The sequence below is a fragment of the Procambarus clarkii genome, chromosome 1 (genome assembly GCF_040958095.1).
Source record: "Procambarus clarkii isolate CNS0578487 chromosome 1, FALCON_Pclarkii_2.0, whole genome shotgun sequence".
Lineage (NCBI taxonomy): Eukaryota > Metazoa > Arthropoda > Malacostraca > Decapoda > Cambaridae > Procambarus > Procambarus clarkii.
In genome coordinates this window covers 56,876,701-56,895,982 of record NC_091150.1, presented here as the reverse complement: position 1 = coordinate 56,895,982, position 19,282 = coordinate 56,876,701, and the positions used below count along the sequence as shown (strand labels likewise).

The following is a 19,282-nucleotide window of genomic DNA, read 5'->3' as shown; positions in this document are numbered from 1 at the left end:
ACGTCAAGCCGCCTGCTATCGCTGTATCTATCGATGATTTCTGTGTTGTTTACTAGGATTTCTCTGGCGATGGTTTGGTTATGGGAAGAGATAACCAAACCATCTTCTGTAACCAAACCATCGCCAGAGAAATCCTAGTAAACAACACAGAAATCATCGATAGATACAGCGATAGCAGGCGGCTTGACGTTTGCGAGGCACTACACATCAAGAAGTCAACACCAGCAATCAACAGCCAATTATTGCACAACTATATTCTACCCACCTCAAGACTCCGCTCCAATAGAGAAGCATCAAGAAATATGGACCAATAGGCTTTCTACAAACACTTCTATTCAATACCCATTGTTTCTGTTCTGTCTTGTGTTGATACTTTTAATACCCTATTAATATCCTCTAGTGTTCTGTCTTGTGTTAATGCCACATCATCCTTCCCACCTCACTCAAATGTAATGCCACATCACCCTTCCCACCTCACTCAAATGTAGATATAAAATCAGGGAAACGCAAGTTCTAATCAGTTGTGTATTTGTGAAGTCTTTGAAAATGTAATAAGTTTTACGAAACGCGCCCGTGTCGCGTCAGACTAGAAATAAAAATGAATTTTGGAGAAGTGATTTTTGATTTACCTCCAACAGTGAAGCATATTGTACGAAAGATTGAGAAAATTCGTGTTAAAATTATTAATCTTACTTTTTCGGTCATATTTAATAATATATATATATATATATATATTATATATATATATATATATATATATTATATATATATATATATATATATATATATGTGTGTATATCACAAAAATAAACACGTGATTAAGAATGTGACAATGTCAGACCATGGAGGAAAAATGAAACAGGAATTTCCTTAAGTACTTTCGTATATTAAATACATCTTCAGAAGGAATGATTTTACAGATCGAGTGATGGGTATAAATAGGCAGGAGAGAGTGGTGAAGTAAGAGGAGGCATTACAGGAAACACCCAACATTTCTCCCCAACTTGAGATTCAAATCCTAGAATTTATGATCGCAAGTTAAGAATGAATACGACCGTACTAATAAGTCGTTAGGTTGGGGTAGGTTAAGTTGGTTAGAATAGGTAAGGTTCAGTAGAATATGTTAGTTTTAAAATTCACAAACTATTTTGGGCAAGATGTGACATCTCCTTGGATACATGCCAATGGTAGTGTCATTTGGATAAATGATATGAATGTATAACATTTAATAACTTACTATTTTAAGACGGGTGTGGGGATGTGATGGTTTAGAAATTTGGCGGTGGACAAATTGTCTGGGATGCGAGGAAGTATTGAGTAAGTACTAGTTCTATTGAGAAGTAAAGTTCTGGAGGCTAGGTAATGATGATAGAGTTACAACATACGAGCTAGATGGTGTTGAGATTGCGAAGTCGGATTGCGAAAGGGATCTGGGAGTTATGATTAGTAAGAATTTAAAACAAAAGGATCAATGCATGAATGTTCGTAATAAGGCGAATAGGACACTGGGATTTATTAATCGAAGCGTTAGTAATAAGACACCTGGTGTGGTTCTTAAGCTATATCTTGCTCTGGTTAGGCCCCATTTAGATTATGCAGTTCAGTTTTGGTCGCCGTATTATAGAATGGATATAAATTCACTTTAACGTGTCCAATGTAGGATGACTAAGTTAATTCCCCAAATTAGAAATCTTTCATATGAAGAAAGATTAACAAAGCTTAAGTTGCATTCACTGGAAAGGCGAAGAGTTAGGGGTGACATGATAGAGGTTTACAAGTGGATGAATGGACATAACAGGGGGGATATTAATAGGGTATTAAAAATATCAACACAAGACAGAACATGAAACAATGGGTATAAATTGGATAAGATTAAATTTAGGAAAGACTTGGGTAAATGCTGGTTCAGTAACAGGGTTGTTGATTTGTGGAACCAATTGCCACATAACGTGGTGGAGGTTAGGTCCCTCGATTGTTTCAAGCGCGGGTTGGACAAGTATATGAGTGGGATTGGGTGGTTATAGATAGGAGCTGCCTCGTATGGGCCAATAGGCCTTCTGCAGTTACCTTTGTTCTTATGTTCTTATTGCCGGGAATTAATTTAACATTAAGAATAGATAGACTGCTGTCCACTGGATAGGGGAGGAGGGCCATGTGCAGGATAAACATATCTATTGTGAATGTCGGTTGCTTAATTTAGAGACTGCTTAATTAATTTACAGACTGTACTTGAGGTCATCAAGACTAACTTCCTTAGCTAAATGAATTGTGGGGTGAAGTCCCGAGCCTATTATGTGCCTCTGTAACCCTTTCCACTACCGTCTACAAGATGGGTATGGGGTGGATAATAAGTGACCTAACTTGAGAATAGATTAAAAATATACAAGGGTTCGAGGGGTTAGTTCCTTACAACACCAAAACGTATGGGTCAAGATGCCTCCCGAAATGCTCCCAAATGCTTTATTAAAAAAAAAACACACATGCATAACTTTAGAACATGTATAGCCGTTAAATTAGATTTTATATATATACATGGGTTAGGAAAGGGGTCATTGATAACTAGACCCTACAACCACACTTTAATAACATGACCTCACTTGGTCTTTAATAACATAACACTTTAAGATGCCCATGTATTATCCTGCGCACTAAACTACAATACCAATTGAATAAATACACAAGGCTCCAGCATGTATAACAGTGAACATAACACTATTCCTCATGTGAGACCTTACCACCAAGAAGTATAGAGCGAAGAGAGGCAGCCACACACACGTCAGGTCGTGGAGGCTCCCATCTGGGGACTGGTCAAATCGTATACTGCAGTTTCGGATACAGCACTATAAACAATTTTGTTCACTGAGAAGTTCGTACATACAAACCCTTTCGTTCGTATATCCGCTGGTTTGTGTTCGCTGTTGTTCTCGTCTGAATAAATTTATTTATTTATTTATTTATTTATATACAAGAAGCATGGCTAACCTATCCACCGCTACCCACTGGATGGGGGGCGGTGTGCAGGACAAACATATCAATTGTGACACTAGCTCTCGACATATGAGGTACTTAAGGTGAGGTATTTAGACAAAACGTTTTGTGCCAGAGATAGGGGGAACAGATTAAGGGTTTGCTATCCGGGAGCTGGAATTGGTGATATTGTTGGAAACATGAATGATATTATGACGGGAAATGGGAACAAACCCATTATTTGTATTAGTGCGGGGGGTAATGATGTTGGGCGAGTTAAAAGTGAGGAACTAATACAGACATCATTCAGGACAGCCATTGAATTAGTTAGGAGCAAGGGAGGGAGAGAATGCCACATATGATCCCGATCATATGTCGATTTAGCATTCTTCCAAGAAAGGGAGTGGGAAATGAATGGATGTCGAGGGCAATTGGTGTCAATTGCCGGCTGGAAAGATATTGCAAATCAAATACAATATCTTTCAACATCTTTCAAATCAATATCTTTCTTTCATAGACAACTGGGAACACTTCTATGGAAGAAATGAAATGTATGCTCGTGATGGGGTGCATCTATCGAGAGCTGGGGTTGTTGCTGTTGCGAACTCGTTGGAAGAAGTGGTTAGAGGTGTTTGTTTAGGTTTAAACTGTTAGTAGATAGAGGTATGGGAATTGATTTGGAGGAAGTAGGTGTAACGGTTCTATTGTTACGTAAAGTATGGTGACAAATAAACACAGATACTAAGATACTATATATATATTTGGTCGAATATACAGAAGTACACAGGTGATACTTTGGTGTGAGTTGGGCGCACTGAGCGTCGGTACAGTATCTCGCAAGTGTCTGCTCTAGACCACACTTGAAAGTAGACTCTGGTTAATGTTTGATTGATTGATGAAGATTAAGCCACCCAAGAGGTGGCACGGGCATGAATAGCCCTTTCGAGCCATTACCAGTATCAAAAGATGATACTGGAGATCTGTGGAGGCGCAACTGCACCCTGCGTGCAGTTGCGCCCGAAACGCATTGCGTAATAGTGGCTTTAGGCATTGTATGTACTAGCTCTATCTATATATCAATCCATTAATGTAACATCACTTGTATGTATATACCTTACCTGAATAAACATCTGAATCTGAATCTGAATCTGCATGACGGGAGATGTCTCCCGGACCAAGTGGTGACCAAATGGTGGTGGTTAATGTTTGCTATTCTGTTGCTTATATGCCCGGGCAACGCCTCACCTCATTCATCTCCAAAGGTTGACAGGAATATTAACAAAGCATTTGCATTTATAGTATATTATTGGGATAATCTACTCGCTACAGAACTCCCCCTCCCAGGGGATGAAAGGAAAAATACTTGATCAAGGAACTTATAGCTGGTCGGTGAATTGTACGCCCTGCTCGCGTTACATAACTTACTGCTCGCGTTACATAAGTTAACTTCCTCCTCTTCGCTGATGTCATCTAACTGGGGTCGTAGGTCGCACAGGATCGTCCGTCGTCGTAGGACAATCTGCTGGTAACTGTGGTCGAAAAGTGAACTGCGTAGTCGGCGGATGTGTCTCTGGATTTAGCAGTGTCGCAGACGTTGAGACGAAGCCTGGAGCAGAGCAGAGAGCTGAGTGAGGCCGGAGTCGTGGAGCTCTATGTGGGAGAGCGTGGCGGCTTGATTGAGAATTGTGAGTGTCTGAACTCGGGGAGCGAGAGCGTGGCGGCTCGATGCGGTCGTAGTCTGCTGTCTGCTCTGTGTCGAAGCTGTAGCGTCTTGGGTTGATTAGGACTGTACACGCCGAGTACTACATTGTTGACTGGAAATTGTAGTCTGGTACCAAAAGATATAGGCAGTGGACAAGCTCGGTACGGAGCAGGAGAGAAGAATGTGCATAATTGTTGCGTCCTTGGGTCGCTGGTGGAGCATTGTAAAAATTGTACATCACTACTCCTCTTAATACAACAAATATGAGAAAAGAACTAACAATTCATCATGAATGATCAGACATCCTTAAAGCTTTACCATCAATCTAACATGTATTTAGAAGTCACTGATGATAAGTTCATCTATGCCCCAATCTTCAAAAGATCCGTCTGGCAAATATCTGCGAATGATGATGGGAATTTTCCGTTCTCTCAATTCTTTGACAGCAATTTGGAGCGGATCCGATTCTGCATCAATTTCCACCATGACAGGCGCACACATTGCAATCTGCAGTGCTCTCGTGTCCAATACTCTAGCTCTTTCATATTTTGTCATATAAGGTGTCGTGATTCTCTTGAGCGTAGGCACTGGCTGACCTTCCCCTGCAGGTACCAACTCTGTCTAATTATCACCATCCTCCTCTCCTTGCAGGTCATCCAGATTCTCATCATCTTCTGCCTCCTCGAAGTCATCACCAACATCATCACCATCGAACTCCTCGTCAGCCATCTCGCGTTCCTGTTTGCACCAAGGTCTTCTCCCAGCTATAAGCAAGACTCGCGTGGACGTGTGTGACGAAACGCCTAGCGTCGGTACAGTATCTCGCAAGTGTCTGCTCTAGACCACACTTGAAAGTAGACTCTGGTTAATGTTAGCTATTCTGCTGCTTATATGCCCGGGCAACGCCTCACCTCATTCATCTCCAAAGGTTGACAGGAATATTAACAAAGCATTTGGAGCGAGTATATTATTGGGATAATGTATACTCGCTACAGAGGTAATAAAAGTATGTGTTTGTGGGAGAAAGGAATTGACAAAATGATCAGGGAAAGAGAAGGGCCTTGTTACATAAATAGATGTGGGGCTTCTATGGGGTACTGGTAATATTAAGGGGTAAGGGTAGTTAGAAGACAAGAGTATCAAATATGGGAGAGCTAAAAGGCCCGGCCCCCCAAATAAACTATCCACAGTAGTAATAACTTGCTACAAGACCATATATGTTAGTCTAAGGGTTGATCAATGCGCTCCCACACTGGAAGAAGAGATACTCTGTAATTCATGTACTTATTTATTAACCCCTTAACAACCCCCCATATACACTCACACCAATAACAATAATAATAATAACTTTACCACACTATCTTACGTTAAAAGCCTTGGTCCACATAGGCAGGATACAAGGTTACACTAATAACAAGCTAGGGTAAAGTACTACTGGATAAGCACTGAAGCTGGATGCAGCTTAGGGTAGTGAGACCATGTGGTACCCTAATACAAAACACAACACTTAGGGGTAAACAAAACACTGGCAAATACTAACCCCAGGTCTCACCAATATTTACTACCAGAGTAGGTTCACTTAATAATGCCCCGTACTTAACTTAAGGATACAGGAACTTCAGGTAAGGGAAATAAGTAAGAGGAGAAGGGAGAAGAGTAGGGGTGCAGCCACAGAGTAGGTCTTATCCGCACGACACCAGCCAGAGAAGAGCGAGCTAGCGACCAGCTGCCTCCCTCATGTCGTGGTGCCGGAAGGAGCCTAATTGATCGTGCAGCTAAGCACATTAAAGATCTTCCCCTATGCAACGTATTGTTACTTTATGAATGATTAGAAAGTATTAGTAAGCAAAGTTGGTGCCTATGTTATTATTTAATAATCAACCCCCAGCTCAGTCTTTAAATGCTCTTTGAGAAACAATAATAGTCTTACGTCTGGCAGGGAAGATACAAACAATTGCCATTCGAGATGCGCCCAACTGTACTACTAGAAAGTTTAATAGCTCAAGTTTTGACCTCTGGTTTCCACTGGAGAACCCAGGGTCGTAACACTCCTCCCCCCTTCAGAGAAAAAAAAAATGTGACTACTAGAATAGTAGTCATATTTTTTTGTAAGAGTATACAGAGAATAAAAAGAAAAAACATGACAAAAACAAAAAATCAATCAAAAACAATTTCTCTGCAAAAAAAAAAAAAATACAAAGGAGTTCTCTGAAAGAAAAAAAAAAACATACACAAAAAAATAAAAGAACAGGGAAGTAAATAAATTGGACACGGAATATTTAATGTCACAGGAGAACCTAAAAAAAATTAACTAAAGCATGACAGTTGGTAAATGGCTTTCTGTGGCTCAGATGAATGCTATTCAGGCCACCGGGACAGAGCGTCAGCTATCACATTGAGTCTGCCCGGTAGGTGGGTAATGGAAAGATTGAAGTCCTGTAGGTACAACGCCCTCCTGAGGATGCGTTTATTCTTTCCCTTCATCTGAGTCAGGAAAACTAGTGGGTTATGGTCCGTGTACACTTCCACTATATTACCTGTGAGGTAAACTTCGAACTTTTTACATGTTAACACTAGCGCCAACGCCTCTTTTTCTACCACTGAATAATTGCGTTGCGCCTTGTCGAATTTCACAGAGTAATAATATACTGGGTGTTCCACCTGATCATCCCCAGTTTGCAACAACACTGCACCAGCACCCGAGTCAGACGCGTCAACATGAATTTTAAACGGTCGGTCGAACCTTGGACTAGCAAGCACTGGGGCGGAAGCTAAGATCAATTTCAAATTTTTAAATGCCTCTGCACAGTCTGATGACCACTTAAATTTAACGGCTTTCCGCAACAAGTCTGTGAGAGGAGTGGCAACACTGGAAAAGTTCTGACAAAAACGTCGATAGTACGCACACATACCGATAAATCTTTGAACGTCCTTTTTAGACTTTAGTACTGGATACTCCAGAATGGCATTGATTTTATCTTGCCGAGGTAACACTTTTCCTTGGCCTACTTCATAACCGAGGTACGTCACTGTGCCTTGGCCAAAATGACACTTTTTAGCATTTAAGGTAAGATTTGCCCTTTTCAAGATGGCAAACAACTGGCGTAACCTAGCTATGTGGTCAGCCCAATTACTGTCAAACAGCACGATATCATCTAAATACGCCCGACAATTTGGCACCTTAGCGAGTAGAGAGTTCATGAGTCTCTGGAACGTGGCAGGAGCATTACGCAAGCCAAACGGTAACACTTGATACTCAAAAACACCCTCGGGTGTCACGAACGCAGTGAGCTGTTTAGCACGTTCAGTGAGTGGGATTTGATAATACCCCCTCGAGAGGTCGAATTTCAAAACGTACTTGGCATTTCCCAACTCGTCAATGCAGTCCTCGAGGAGGGGCAGCGGATAGGCATCCACAATGGTCACCTTGTTGAGCTGCCGATAGTCGGTGCATAATCGCCAGGAGCCGTCTGGTTTGGGGACCAAAAGGCAGGGCGAGCACCAAGAGCCCTGGCTCGGCCGGATGAGGCCGTGCTGGAGCAAGAAGTCGACCTCCTTCCGTACGATGGCCTTCTTTTCTGGACTCATCCGATAGGGTTGAAGGCGAATGGGAGTGTAGTCCGTCAACTCGACATCATGGCAAATGGCATCAGTCTGGGTCGGGACCTCCCCGAACAGACTGGAGAATTCATCAACCAACGACTGCACCTCTTCACGTTGGGCCATCTGCAAATGGGACAGTCCCTACACAGCATTCACAGAACTAGAATTATTGAAAATGAGATTAGTTGGGTCCCCAGAACAATCATCCCCTCTCTCACTGGAAATGGAAACATTGGTTAGTGCAATGGGCCTGGGGCCCTGGAACTTCTTCAGTCGATTTACATGTATGAGCATTACCTGGTTACGTTTGTCAGAGTGCCTCACTTTGTACGTGAGGTCCCCAGTCTTTTCTGTCACAATGTAGGGGCCTTCGTACTTGTGGGACATAGTGTTCCCTAGTCGAGGCTTTAATACCAGGACAGGGTCGCCAGGCTGAAATACCCGTAACTTAGATTTAGCATCGTTACGTTCTTTCATCTTTACTTGGGCCTTGCCAAGATACTTTAATGCAGCCGCCTTGCAGTCCTTGAGTCTCTGGTGGTGTTGCGCAAAGAAAGCCGAACCTTCGGTTAACGTTACGTTCCCTAACAGATTCTCCTGTAACATTTGCAAGGGTCCACGAACTTTATGGCCAAAGACTAACTCAAAAGGAGAACAGCCCAGTGAACTTTGTAATCCCTCTCTAGCCGCAAACAAAACATACGGTAAATTCTCATCCCAGAAGGTGTGGGAACTCTCGCACGATGTCTTCAACATCTGCTTCAGAGTTAGATGGAAACGTTCAATTACCCCCTGACTCTGTGGATGGTATGGGCTGGAAACCTTATGAGTTATTCCATGTTCCTTACAAAATTGCTCAAAAACATCAGACTTAAAATTAGTACCATTGTCAGTTTGCATGACCCGAGGCAGTCCAAAAGTGGAAAAAGATTGCAACATACGAGCAACAACAGTTTTTGCTCGGATGTTCCTTACAGCAAAAGCCTCTGGGTAACAAGTAGTGATACACATCATCGTGATTAGGTAGATATTACCAGACTTAGTTCTAGGTAATGGTCCAACACAGTCCATTACCACATGAGAAAATGGTTCCTCTGGCACGACAATAGGCCTTAGAGGAGCTTTAGGTGGAGTCTGGTTTGGTTTCCCAACCAGTTGACAAACAACACACGCATTACAAAATTTTGCCACATCGCTTTTCAGCTTGGGCCAGAAAAAATACTTTAAAATTTTGTGATACGTAATATTTATACCTTGATGTCCCCCCATAGGATCATCATGAGCAGCTGCCAAAACTCTTTCTCTATAGCAGGTCGGCAATATAACCTGGTGGACTACCTCCCACTCATTTGACAAGGGAGCACTCTGTGGTCTCCATTTTCTCATCAAAATCCGATCATTGTAGTAGTACCCAGTTGCTGCGTCTACAATTTCCTCCATAGAGACAGCTGTCTCATGACAATCTGCAAGAGTGGGGTCAGCTTTCTGTAACTCACTCAAGGAGGCATCTCGGCCTTGGTCAGATGCCATTGGCCGAGGCTCAACAGTGTTCTCCTCCACCTCCCCACTACTCTCTGTAGATGGCGGTGGCAGGCTCTCCACAATGTCCTCGGCCACGTCATCGAGTCGGGCCATGAATGTGTCCGCGAGGTCCACTTGGTTTTCACCACTCGGAAAGCTCCTCGTGACCTCGGGATTTACCACCTTGGCAAGCACAGGGCTGCCCTTACATTTAAGTCCCATAGACCTGGTCACCGCGCACGCAGGGTACACAACATTATCCTCTGCGGCGGGTGGATCCAGGCAAACCTTAGGGGTAGGCAACATAATAGGCAGTCTGGAGTCCCCTACCTTATCCCCTGCTAAATCATTACCAACTATTACATCAACATTAGGGAAAGGTAGGTATGAAGTGACTCCGACTGTACAAACACCCTTGTGGAAATCAGATTCCAGGGTAACCTTATGGAGGGGTACTGCTCGAGTATCACTAGTGACACCCTCGACCAGTACCACCTCTCCAGTGTCGAGAGTGTTGGCACCTTGCAACGCACTCTCTAAAATTAAAGTCTGGATGGCACCGGTGTCTCGGAAGATCACCACGTCCTTGCAGGAAGAACCCTCAGACAAAAGTAGTCTCCCTTTCGATAAGAATGGGGTAAGCAAGTCCAACCACTGTGGGTTGGAGGTCTTACTCCCTAACCCTTCCGAAGGCCTCAAGCCCTGTGTCACAACTAAAGCATTGGGTCTTTTTTCAGGGTACAGTTGCCAACAACGGCTAATAGTGTGGTTTGGACGATTACAGTGACCACAAAAACGTCGGGGAGAAGAGACATTACTAACAGAATTACCCTTCGGTTCACCTTTAGGTGCCGTTGGGCTAGACACTTTAACAGGGTTAGTTATGTCTGAAACAGAAGGTGCATTAGGTAAAGGGTTAGAATGAGCTGGTCTGGACTGGTTGTGGGTATAAGTTTTGCTACTCTGTGGGGTATAATTATTTTTATTGGGCCTTTTGCCCGCCAATTGGTAGTTTTCTGCCAACTTGGCCAAATCCCCTATTTTAGAATTTACCTCTACCCTTCCTCTAATGTAATTTGATACGTTCTCTGGCATAATATCTATAAAATGCTCCATTAAAATTAAGTTCCTGAGAGCCTCGTATGTTTCGGCTTTCGCCGAGCGAATCCATCTATCAAACAATCGAATTTGATCATTCACAAATTCAGTGAGCGGTTGGTTGTGAGTAGGCCTAAGGTTACGATAAACTTGGCGGTGAGCTTCAGGAGTAATTTCATATGCCCGCAAAATACATTCCCTGACTTTATCATATTCGAAACACTCGTCGTCAGGCATGTTTATAAAAATATCTTGTGCTTTACCCCTAAGTCTTCCCTGTAGGATTTTCACCCACTCTTCCTTTGGCCAGTTCAGGGACGTGGCCAATCTCTGAAAATGGTTGAAAAACCTTTCAGGGTCAGACTCGGAAAATTCAGGCAAATTATGCTTTTTCTCATAATGCCTGGGGTTTGAATCCCCGGCAGGTGGAGTTCCAGTGGCATTCGCTCTAATTTTAGCCTCCTCGGTTTTGAGTCTTTGCTCCTCTAATTTTATTTTTGCTAACTCTAAAGCTAATTCTCCCTCCCTATGAGTTGCACTTTCTGCTTGGCTAGGCTGGCATAAAGGTGTATCACTTGCCAATAGTTCTTCATCAATACAATGTTGTAATATTTCATTCACCAAAGTCCACTTTTTATCTGCGACATTTAATTCTAGGCCAAATTCCTGGCCTAACAATACTAAATTAGATTTTTTAAGTTTCTTTATCTCTACCACTGAAGGCTCCCTTGCCAGTTTCTGCATTTCAGAAGATATCACTAATAATTTTAGCTCCCAGCCAAAGAAAAAATTAAAAAATAAAAATTGGAAAAAAACAAAAATTTGCACGGCCCCTAACACAAGGCCACACTAACCTTAATCGTGAAGGGATCCAGCTGGGTGTCCAGTCAATGCAAGAATGTCCTTTGCTAGATGAGCTGGACCCTAGGCTAGCACACAACCGTTCTGCGGAAAACAAAAAATCTTAATTTTGGCACTCAAGAATCTAATTTTTTACACTTATAATGTTCCTCCCGGACTGGCCAACCACTTGTTACATAAATAGATATGGGGCTTCTATGGGGTACTGGTAATATTAAGGGGTAAGGGTAGTTAGAAGACAAGAGTATCAAATATGGGAGAGCTAAAAGGCCCGGCCCCCAAAATAAACTATCCACAGTAGTAATAACTTGCTACAAGACCATATATGTTAGTCTAAGGGTTGATCAATGCGCTCCCACACTGGAAGAAGAGATACTCTGTAATTCATGTACTTATTTATTAACCCCTTAACAACCCCCCATATACACTCACACCAATAACAATAATAATAATAACTTTACCACACTATCTTACGTTAAAAGCCTTGATCCACATAGGCAGGATACAAGGTTACACTAATAACAAGCTAGGGTAAAGTACTACTGGATAAGCACTGAAGCTGGATGCAGCTTAGGGTAGTGAGACCATGTGGTACCCTAATACAAAACACAACACTTAGGGGTAAACAAAACACTGGCAAATACTAACCCCAGGTCTCACCAATATTTACTACCAGAGTAGGTTCACTTAATAATGCCCCGTACTTAACTTAAGGATACAGGAACTTCAGGTAAGGGAAATAAGTAAGAGGAGAAGGGAGAAGAGTAGGGGTGCAGCCACAGAGTAGGTCTTATCCGCACGACACCAGCCAGAGAAGAGCGAGCTAGCGACCAGCTGCCTCCCTCATGTCGTGGTGCCGGAAGGAGCCTAATTGATCGTGCAGCTAAGCACATTAAAGATCTTCCCCTATGCAACGTATTGTTACTTTATGAATGATTAGAAAGTATTAGTAAGCAAAGTTGGTGCCTATGTTATTATTTAATAATCAACCCCCAGCTCAGTCTTTAAATGCTCTTTGAGAAACAATAATAGTCTTACGTCTGGCAGGGAAGATACAAACAATTGCCATTCGAGATGTGCCCAACTGTACTACTAGAAAGTTTAATAGCTCAAGTTTTGACCTCTGGTTTCCACTGGAGAACCCAGGGTCGTAACAGGCCTCAAAATAACAATTCACTTAGGGTATATTACACTAACAGTAGAAGTCTAAGAAATAAAATTAACGAATTAAATGCTCTTGTCTGCACAGAAAAAATAGATATTATTGCACTTACCGAAACGTGGATGAATGTAGAAAATAGAGAGCTATTAGCTGAATATCAAATAAATGGATTTAAACTATTTCACACAGATAGATATATTAGACGAGGAGGAGGAGTAGCCATATATGTTAGGGACAATTTGAAATGTAGTCTCAAAGAGGGAATCAAAACTGAGCGACACACAGAAACTATTTGGATAGAATTATACGAAAAAGCAAATATTATAATAGGAGTTATATATAGGCCACCAAATTTAGACAGAATGGAAGCAAAGCATCTATGGGATGAAATATCTAGGGCATCTAGATCTAACAGTATTTACGTCATGGGTGACTTTAATTTTAGTGGAATAAACTGGTTGAACAAAACAGGGAATAGTGAAGCAGAAGATTTTCTAGAATTAATTGACGATTGTTTTCTTACGCAACACATTAAGGAACCAACACGGGAAAATAATATTTTAGATTTAGTGTTAACTAACAGGGAAACACAAATTAATGACATCGAAATAGGGAGTGAGCTAAGGAACAGTGATCACAAAGAAATCAGATTTAGCATAGAATGGAATAGACCTGTAGGAGAAAATTCTGTTAAAGTGCCAGATTTTCGAAAAGCTGATTTTAATAGCCTAAGAAATTCTTTGGGTCAAATTGATTGGAAAGTCTTGGGTATGGGGTATGGGCCGTTCTTGGAGCGAGACATGAACCCAGCGATAGGTGACGTAAATGGGGATTTCGATGTGGATTCAATATATAACTTATTTAAGAATATTCTAAACAAAGCACAGGAACGTAGTATACCATACAAATTGAATAGATCGAATACTAATGACCCAAAGTGGATAACAAAGAATTTTAAGAACCTTATAGGTAAAAAGAGAGCTTGGTACAAAAGGACTAAAAATGGGGAGGTCACTTTAGAACAGGAATTCGTACAACTGGTTAGAAATGTTAAAAAAGAGATAAGGAAAGCAAAAAGAAACTATGAAGTTCGTATAGCAGGGCAAGCAACGACAAATCCTAAAGGGTTTTTTCAGTTATATCGTACTAAGACTAGGGAAAGGATAGGTCCATTAAAAACTGAGATAGGTCAAATAACAGATAGTGATGAAGAGATGAGTAGTATTTTTAATAAATATTTTGTATCTGTATTTACTAAAGAGGAACTTAACAATATGCCTTCAGCCGAACAAGTCTATGTGGGTGGGGACGAGGGCAGATTGACGAGTTTAGCAGTTACCAGGGAGGATGTTCTTAAACAAATAGTAAAACTCAAACCAAACAAATCCCCAGGGCCGGATGAAGTGTTTGCCAGGGTGCTTAAAGAATGCAAAGAGGAGCTTTGTGACCCACTGTCAACCATATTCAATAAATCAATAGAGTCAGGCAGAGTGCCAGAGTTTTGGAAAGTTGCTAATGTGATACCAGTTTTTAAGAAAGGAGATAGATCACTTGCGTCTAACTATCGACCAATTAGCCTAACGTCTATTGTGGGAAAGTTACTCGAATCTATAATTGCAAATAAAATTCGTCTTAAGAACATATGAACAAAGGTAACTGCAGAAGGCCTATTGGCCCATACGAGGCAGCTCCTATCTATAACCACCCAATCCCACTCATATACTTGTCCAACCCGCGTTGAAACAATCGAGGGACCCCACCTCCACCACGCTACGTGGCAATTGGTTCCACAAATCAACAACCCTGTTACTGAACCAGTATTTACCCAAGTCTTTCCTAAATCTAAACTTATCCAATTTATACCCATTGTTTCGTGTTCTGTCTTGTGTTGATGTTTTTAATACCCTATTAATATCCTCCCTGTTATGTCTATTCATCCACTTGTAAACCTCTATCATGTCACCCCTAACTCTTCGCCTTTCCAGTGAATGCAACTTAAGCATTGTTAATCTTTCTTCATATGAAAGATTTCTAATTTGGGGAATTAACTTAGTCATCCTACGTTGGACACGTTCAAGTGAATTTATATCCATTTCATAATACGGGGACCAAAACTGAATTGCATAATCTAAATGGGGCCTAACTAGAGCAAGATATAGCTTAAGAACCACACCAGGTGTCTTGATACTAACGCTTCGATTAATAAATCCCAGTGTCCTATTCGCCTTATTACGAACATTCATGCATTGATCCTTTTGTTTTAAATTCTTACTAATCATAACTCCCAGATCCCTTTCGCAATCCAACTTCGCAATCTCAACACCATCTAGCTCGTATCTTGTAACTCTATCATCATTACCTAGCCTCAGAACTTTACATTTATCAGCATTAAACTGCATTTGCCAATCCTTTGACCATTTTCATCTTGTCTTCATCTTGAAAAACATAAATTATTAATTGAGTCTCTTAAAATAATAATAAGTCTCATGGTATTGGGGGTGCTATATTAAGCTGGATTAGGGCATGGCTATACCAAAGGAAACAGAGTTAGTATAAATGGAGTCAAGTCAGAGTGGGAAAATGTTATAAGTGGAGTGCCTCAAGGCTCTGTCCTGGGACCTCTGTTGTTTATAATATATATAAATGATTTAGATTCAGGTTTGAGTAGCAACATTTGCAAATTTGCCGATGATACGAAAATCGGTAGGGAAATTAATTCGGAGGAGGACTCACTATCACTTCAATACGAGTACGTTTTGTGCCAGAGATAGGGGGAACAGATTAAGGGTTTGCTATCCGGGAGCTGGAATTGGTGATATTGTTGGAAACATGAATGATATTATGACGAGAAATGGAAACAAACCCATTATTTGTATTAGTGCGGGGGGTAATGATGTTGGGCGAGTTAGGAGTGAGGAACTAATACAGAGGTTCAGGACAGCCATTGAATTAGTTAGGAGCAAGGGAGGAATCCCGATCATATGTGACATTCTTCCAAGAAAGGGAGTGGGAAATGAATGGATGTCAAGGGCACTTGGTGTCAATTGCCGGCTGGAAAGATATTGCAAATCAAATGCAATATCTTTCATAGACAACTGGGAACACTTCTATGGAAGAAATTAAATGTATGATGGGGTGCATCTATCGAGAGCTGGGGTTGTTGCTGTTGCGAACTCGTTGGAAGTAGTGGTTAGAGGTGTTTGTTTGGGTTTAAACTGTTAGTAGATAGAGGTATGGGAATTGATTTGGAGGAAGGAGATAATAAAAGTATGTGTTTGTGGGAGAAAGGAATTGGCAAAATGATCAGGGAAAGAGAAGGGCCTCAAAATAACAATTCACCTAGGGTATATTACACTAATAGTAGAAGTCTAAGAAATAAAATTAACGAATTAAATGCTCTTGTCTGCATAGAAAAAATAGATATTATTGCACTTACCGAAACGTGGATGAATGTAGAAAATAGAGAACTATTAGCTGAATATCAAATAAATGGATTTCAGCTATTTCACACAAATAGATATATTAGACGAGGAGGAGGAGTAGCCATATATGTTAGGGACAATTTGAAATGTAGTCTCAAAGAGGGAATCAAAACTGAGCCACACACAGAAACTATTTGGATAGAATTATACGAAAAAGCAAATAATATTATAATAGGAGTTATATATAGGCCACCAAATTTAGACAGAATGGAAGCAAAGCATCTATGGGATGAAATATCTAGGGCATCTAGATCTAACAGTATTTACGTCATGGGTGACTTTAATTTTAGTGGAATAAACTGGTTGAACAAAACATGGAATAGTGAAGCAGAAGATTTTATAGAATTAATTGACGATTGCTTTCTTACGCAACACATTAAGGAACCAACACGGGAAAATAATATTTTAGATTTAGTGTTAACTAACAGGGAAACACAAATTAATGACATCGAAATAGGGAGTGAGCTAGGGAACAGTGATCACAAAGAAATCAGATTTAGCATAGAATGGAATAGACCTGTAGGAGAAAATTCTGTTAAAGTGCCAGATTTTCGAAAAGCTGATTTTAATAGCCTAAGAAATTCTTTGGGTCAAATTGATTGGAAAGTCTTGGGTATGGGGTGGGGGCCGGTCTTGGAGCGAGACATGAACCCAGCGATAGGTGATGTAAATGGGGATTTCGATGTGGATTCAATATATAACTTATTTAAGAATATTCTAAACAAAGCACAGGAACGTAGTACATAAGAACATAAGAACATAAGAACAAAGGCAACTGCAGAAGGCCTGTTGGCCCATACGAGGCAGCTCCTATTTATAACCACCCAATCCCACTCATATACTTGTCCAACCCATGCTTGAAACAATCGAGGGACCCCACTTCCACAATGTTACGTGGCAATTGGTTCCACAAATCAACAACCCTGTTACTGAACCAGTATTTACCCAAGTTTTTCCTAAATCTAAACTTATCCAATTTATACCCATTGTTTCGTGTTCTGTCTTGTGTTGATACTTTTAATACCCTATTAATATCCCCTTTGTTATGTCCATTCACCCACTTGTAAACCTCTATCATGTCACCCCTAACTCTTCACCTTTCCAGTGAATGCAACTTAAGGTTTGTTAATCTTTCTTCATATGAAAGATTTCTAATTTGGGGAATTAACTTAGTCATCCTACGCTGGACACGTTCAAGTGAATTTATATCCATTCTATAATATGGCGACCAAAACTGAACTGCAAAATCTAAATGGGGCCTAACTAGAGCAAGATATAGCTTGAGAACCACACCAGGTGTCTTGTTACTAACGCTGCGATTAATAAATCCAAGTGTCCGATTCGCCTTATTACGAACATTTATGCATTGATCCTTTTGTTTTAAATTCTTACTAATCATAACTCCCAGATCCCTTTCGCAATCCGACTTCGCAATCTCAACACCATCTAGCTCGTATCTTGTAACTCTATCATCATTACCTAACCTCAGAACTTTACATTTATCAGCATTAAACTGCATCTGCCAATCCTTTGACCATTTCAAAACCCTATCTAGATCAACTTGAAGTGATAGCGAGTCCTCCTCCGAATTAATTTCCCTACCGATTTTCGTATCATCGGCAAATTTGCAAATGTTGCTACTCAAACCTGAATCTAAATCATTTATATATATTATAAACAACAGAGGTCCCAGGACAGAGCCTTGAGGCACTCCACTTACAACATTTTCCCCACTCTGACTTGACTGCATTTATACTAACTCTGTTTCCTTTGGTATAGCCATGCCCTAATCCAGTTTAATATAGCACCCCCAATACCATGAGCCTCTATCTTTTTAATCAGTCTTTCATGTGGCACTGTATCAAAAGCTTTGCTAAAGTCAAGGTACACAACATCACAATCCTTACCACTATCAACTGCCTCAACTATGCTAGAATAAAAAGATAACAAATTTGTTAAACATGAACGGCCATTTATAAAACCATGTTGCGACTCAATTATTAATTTATGTTTTTCAAGATGAAGACGAATTTTATTTGCTATTATAGATTCGAGTAACTTTCCCACAATAGACGTTAGGCTAATTGGTCGATAGTTAGACGCAAGTGATCTATCTCCTTTCTTAAAAACTGGTATCACATTAGCAACTTTCCAAAACTCTGGCACTTTGCCCGACTCTATTGATTTATTAAATATGGTTGAGAGTGGGTCACAAAGCTCCTCTTTGCATTCTTTAAGCACCCTGGCAAACACTTCATCCGGCCCTGGGGATTTGTTTGGTTTGAGTTTTACTATTTGTTTAAGAACATCCTCCCTGGTAACTGCTAAACTCGTCAACCTGTCCTCGTCCCCACCCACATAGACTTGTTCGGCTGAAGGCATATTGTTAAGTTCCTCTTTAGTAAATACAGATACAAAATATTTATTAAAAATACTACTCATCTCTTCATTACTAGATGTTATAGTATACCATACAAATTGAATAGATCGAATACTAATGACCCAAAGTGGATAACAAAGAATTTGAAGAACCTTATAGGTAAAAAGAGAGTTTGGAACAAAAGGATTAAAAATGGGGAGGTCACTTTAGACCAGGAATTCGTACAACTGGTTAGAAATGTTAAAAAAGAGATAAGGAAAGCAAAAAGAAACTATGAAGTTCGTATAGCAGGCAAGCAAAGACAAATCCTAAAGGTTTTTTTCAGTTATATCGTACTAAGACTAGGGAAAGGATAGGTCCATTAAAAACTGAGACAGGTCAAATAACAGATAGTGATGAAGAGATGAGTAGTATTTTTAATAAATATTTTGTATCTGTATTTACTAAAGAGGAACTTAACAATATGCCTTCAGCCGAACAAGTCTATGTGGGTGGGGACGAGGACA

General features: G+C 40.6%; 1 protein-coding gene and 1 pseudogene across 3 annotated transcripts in view; both read right to left on the bottom strand.

The window, feature by feature from the left end:
* Positions 1–2,871, bottom strand: part of LOC123750274 (transcriptional regulator ATRX homolog) — a 107,883-nt gene extending 105,012 nt beyond the window's left edge. Inside the window, exon 1 of one of the 3 annotated variants that reach the window (XM_069311880.1) lies at positions 2,736–2,871. The gene's annotated coding sequence lies outside the window, so the exon portion shown is untranslated. The remainder of the gene's footprint in view (positions 1–2,735) is intronic. The other 2 variants (XM_045732482.2, XM_045732423.2) reach the window with 2 other exon arrangements.
* Positions 2,872–4,990: 2,119 nt separating this feature from the next.
* On the bottom strand, positions 4,991–5,466 carry LOC123755944 (DNA-directed RNA polymerases I, II, and III subunit RPABC2 pseudogene; annotated as a pseudogene).
* Positions 5,467–19,282: the final 13,816 nt, after the last annotated feature.